Source organism: Lygodium microphyllum, chromosome 20 (genome assembly GCF_053477565.2).
Source record: "Lygodium microphyllum isolate KBCC chromosome 20, Lygodium_microphyllum_v1.1.10, whole genome shotgun sequence".
NCBI classification, from domain to species: domain Eukaryota; kingdom Viridiplantae; phylum Streptophyta; class Polypodiopsida; order Schizaeales; family Lygodiaceae; genus Lygodium; species Lygodium microphyllum.
Genome location: NC_141154.1, coordinates 104155901 through 104160995, shown reverse-complemented (window position 1 = coordinate 104160995; position 5095 = coordinate 104155901).

Here is a 5095-nt window from a genome sequence, read left to right as displayed (position 1 = left end):
TTAGGCCTGAGGGTGCATGAGGCGCTTAGAGGCTGTTTGCCGCACTCACCTTGAATTTCCGCACTTGAAGTGCACTTAAGAAAAATTGAAAGCCTGATGGAACACAAGTGCACCAGAAAGAATACATGCATAGAGTGGAGATAACTTGAGGACTGTATTTAATAAGTCAAGGAACTCATTCAGATAAGCCACTCAAGGAACCCACGAATAGGAGAGAACCCATGGATAGAGACAAACCATCAACACGCAAAGTAGGACCAAGCAAGCGGTGCAAATGAAGGGGATTTGACAAACCCACTCAATCTGATTGATAGCTTGGCAAAGCACGAGAACTCGACTATGGCAAAGCAAAGCTCAGACCACAAGTCTAATGAGGAAATCAACTTGGGCGTCTTCCCAAAGGCTATTAACTGGTTAGTAGCTATGATGTGCATGCCTGGTATGAGCACTGCGGTCAGACATCAGATGCTATCATCGCAGACTTAGAAGAAGAGAGGAAGCTAGTCCATAAGGCATTGCAAGGCATAGCCGCGTACAATAGAGACCAGCATGCCAGGAGTCAAAGGCAAAGCACGGAGTTGCATGAGGTACAGCGAGTGCTGAACTTAGTCGGCAGAAATTGAATGGATCACAAGAGAGCCCTAGAAGGAGACTTAACGCTGAGCGAACTTCTTATGAAGCGATTGTTAGACAACACCGCAGCAGAGCAAAGTGCTGCAGCATTGGCGACCTCACTGCTGGCAGGATTAAGGAGCAACCCAAGGCTCTAAGAGCCAGTCTAAAATCCCAATAGTCGCAAAGCAGCTCAATAAGTACCAACCCCATGACGATCCATACAACTTTGTAGAGTAGTTCGAGCAAGTCTGCGAAGCCAACGGCCTCAGCAACCTGACTTAGTATTCTCAAGCATTCGGGCTATGCTTAGGTGACAAGGGCAGGACCTGGTATATAAGCTTAGATGCCGCAGAGTGAGCAAACTTTAATAGCCTCGAGAATCTCTTCATTAAGAGATTTTCTGAGCCTAGATACTCTGACAATTTGCTAATACGACTGATGAATGTCAAGCAGAAAGAGAAGGAGGACATTTGCGATTACATAACCCATGTAAGGAGCCTCTTCAAGAGAATCCCTACAGGTGAACGACCGACTGAAAGAGCAATTTCAACTGTGTTCATTAGCGGAATTCAAAACGAGGAACTATATAAGGCTTTGGTAGCCAACTTGAGCTTGCAGTGAGACATGCTAGCTAGGGTTTTTGAAGTAGCCATCAGAGTTGACGATCAACTGAAAGAGAGGAGCTCCAGGAGCTCCAACTCAGAAGAAACCATCTCGCGAGGTTTGGAAAGAGCATCGACCTCTGATGAGCGACCAGCCCCATCATCCCAAGATAAGGGGAAGGCCACCGAGAGAAACCACGACGTGGCTGATGTCAAGATGGAGATAGTCAAGCTGCAAGACCTGTGGAGATGACCAATGCGGCCACATATCCAATGTGTGTACTGTGGCGGAAATCATTTGCCAGCCAAGTGTCAAGGCCCTCGGTCGAGACCTTGCGCTAACTGCGGTAGGTTCGGTCATGACGTTATGCATTGCAGATTGCCTAGGAGACTTCCGTACTCCCAATCATACGGTCAGCCTTACCTAGCAAACAGACCGCAGCCACTTTTCGGAAGGGGAGCCCCATTGGCCCTTCCTACGCCTAATGACATTAAGCCAGCTATCCCTAGGATGGACATAGACCCTACAAGTATACCTAGGCCGCCTGCTCCCTATGTGACCCATCCACCGAGTGATGCTCCAATCCACTACGTGGAAGAGCCAAATGAGAAAGAGGCTTACTTATACCCTTATGTCTCTCACGACGACGAGGACAACGCCGTCCTTATGAACTATCAACCAGTACCAGTGATCGTGTTAGGGAGAGGACAAGGTAGAGGCCTAGGAGGGTAGACACAGGATCCAATCATTTGTTGGACTTGTGGTCACCCATGCCATGTCTTATCACATTGCCCCGAGAGGGAGCAGCATAACAGAGATAAAGCTGACCTAAGGTGTGTTGAGTGTGGAATCACCCATCTCTTTGTCAATTTCCCAAAGCGGAAACCTTTTGCAAATTCAGTTGAAGTACCATCTGTCCCATTGGGGTTGTTTGGCATCGAGAACCTTGATGGGGAAGCCATGCCCATCCCATTGCGGGTCATGACCCGTGCCTAGACAAAGTCGGCCGGCATATCACTATCGAGACCCAACTACCTCGATGGAGCCTCGATGGGAAAAAAGAGAACCAGGCGAAGGAAGAGGAAACCAGAGGCTAAGATCGCACTAAAAGCTGAGAGTGCTACAACTTTGCCTGTTGGAAAGAAAGTCGAGGACGCAGAGACGGAAACTTCAGCCCCCAAGATGGCCGAAAAGGGAAGTGTAAAGGTAGGGGAGTACTCGCATCCGTAGTGCCAACTCGAGGCCATAGAGAAAGTGAAGGACTGGGTAAAAGAGGCCCAAGAGCACTTAAGGGACATTGAGCCCATCCTAGAGGACGAGAGCAAGGATCTCATTAGCATGAGCACAACAGTCTCACCCCCTCGACCAAAGTAAAGAGATGCAACCGCACCGCAGACACAGTACCCCTTAGGGCAAGCCTTGATGCTGCAGGTCCACAAATCAGTCACGGCCATTGGCCAGAACAATCCGGTGTAGGAGAGGGACGAGCAGCCGACAACCTCCTTACCACGCTAATGACCACCACAGTGACGTTAAGCCTAGGAGACATGCTTAAGCAGCACCCCACCCTATGGAAAAACCTCAAGTAGTGGGTTGAGGAATCACAAGAACATGCATCGGATCTGCAGGATCAGGACGTAGAAACACAAGTATTGAGTCTAACGCTACACTCTGTGCCAAAATCCTTGCATGTTAATGCTTTCTAGGAAGGCACTGAGATGCGTGCAGTGTTACCAGTCCTAGCCTTAGGAGACACAACAAGAAAGGGGATCGTAGACACGGGAATCGGGGTTAGTGTGCTAAGTCACGCAGTACTGCAGACCTGGGGAAACCCACTTGTTGAGACCGCTTGGTTTAATGTCACATTAGCAAATGGCATGAGGGTGAGGCCATTTGGGGTACTTAAAAACTGACCAGTGAAAATCGCACGTGTCCAGTTCTCTGTCGACTTTATAGTCATGAAGGGGGTGGACTACGATGTCCTGTTAGGCCGGCCTTGGATGCGCAATGCCAGAGTTATTGAAGATTGGGGTAACCGCTTGATATTTTTAGGCAACATGATGGAAGCTGTGAGGGTAGAGATAGACACTTCGAAGACCTCACCAGTCAACTTGGATGCCATCTCCTCGATGCTCAAGGGTGAGGTCAAGAATATTTATGGGCCCTTGATCAAGTATATCCCATGTCCAGAGAATGAGGGGGATTGGATGCATGTCCTTGCTATAGTCGACTTGCTGTTCTCGAATCAAGAGGCGCATGAGCAAGCCATCAAGATGATGGGCACAATCGACAGCACGCCCTCTATACCAATGTGCATGATGGAAGGAACCCTTCTTGGGAGACCTAAGCCCGTCACCTTCCAAGTGCCGGGCAACAAGAGAGAACTCCAAGAGGCCCTAAATACTTAACAGACAAGCTGGTTGAAAATTCAGTAGCAAACCTTGAACCACTCCAGGATCTCTTAGGTGAATCCGAGTGGCAATGGACTAGGATGCATGACTTGAACCTTATGTACAACTGGGCCTTAGTCCCGGATCGACGACAAGAGATGTACCAATCCCTACGGGACGATGAATAGTCTAGCGCAGAGCACTCTGACGACAAGTACAAAGACTGCCAACCCTTCAGTGATGGAAGTGAGGGTGAGGTGGATTTGGTAGAATATGACACGAAGGGACATGAAATAGAACAAATACAGGCGGATTCCAAGCCGCAAAAAAGAAGTGCCTACAAGACAGAGCGAGGACTCATGCACATAAATTGTGACCACGCTTGGTTAGAACACATAGGAGCCATAGACCTTGAGCAAGCAGGCCTAGCTCAACCAAGAGTGACACTAGTGCTTAGGGTAGAATCACCATCTGAACTGTGACCACCAGGGGAGACCCCCTCTTCTAGCGAAGACGGAGAGTTCGACTCTGAGTCGGTGGTGAGCTTGGATAGCGACCTAGAAATACCTAGGCCGCCCAAGATCTGATGCACAATCGGGAACTTACTTGTCCACCTGAGGCACAGACCATTGAAGTAAGGAAGGGCGAACCAACCCAGGGACACCCGAATAGACGAACAACGAAAACCACGAGACCTTCCTAAACGATTTACGAAATTCAAGAAAGGAGATAGGGTAGTGATCTTGATGGGTGCCAAATGGCAAGGGCAAACGAGCGAACAGATCGAGGGACCAACCAAGGTCAAAGAGGTGAACTTAGCCTGGGAAGGGGAGACACACCGACTCGTCTTCATTGCCAATGACTTGGCTGAGAAAGAGGAAGCGAGTCTTGTCGCTCTCTTGCGAGAGTATGTAGATGTATTTGCATGGTCCTTGGAAGAGCTTAAAGGTGTAGATCCGAGTGTAGTGACTCATAACGTACCCATGACACCAGATGCAGCATCGATGAAGCAGTGACCGTACCCAACGAATCCTAAGCACGCTCATGCTGTGAAGGAAGAAATTGATAAGTTGATGAAAGCAGGATTTATTTACGAAATTGAGCACACTGACTGGGTATCACCCATAGTCATTGTGATGAAGAAAAATAGAAAAATTAGAGTGTGCGTCAATTACAAGAAGGTGAACGCTTCTACTAAAAGGGATAATTATCCATTGCCATACACCGAGCACATGCTTGAAAGAGTAGCAGGCAAGGAGGCCTACAGTTTCTAGACGGCTTCTCAGGATACAATCAGGTGCCGATTCGCAAGGATCAAATGGAGTTGACCCCAATCATTGCATGACAACCCTTCAAAAAATGGGAAATCGACTTCATGGGACCCATCAGCCCTGTTGCACAGTATTCTCAGGCCAAATACATCATTGTGGCCACAGACTACCTAATGAAATGGGCAGAGGTGATAGCAACCCAGAAGAATGATGCTC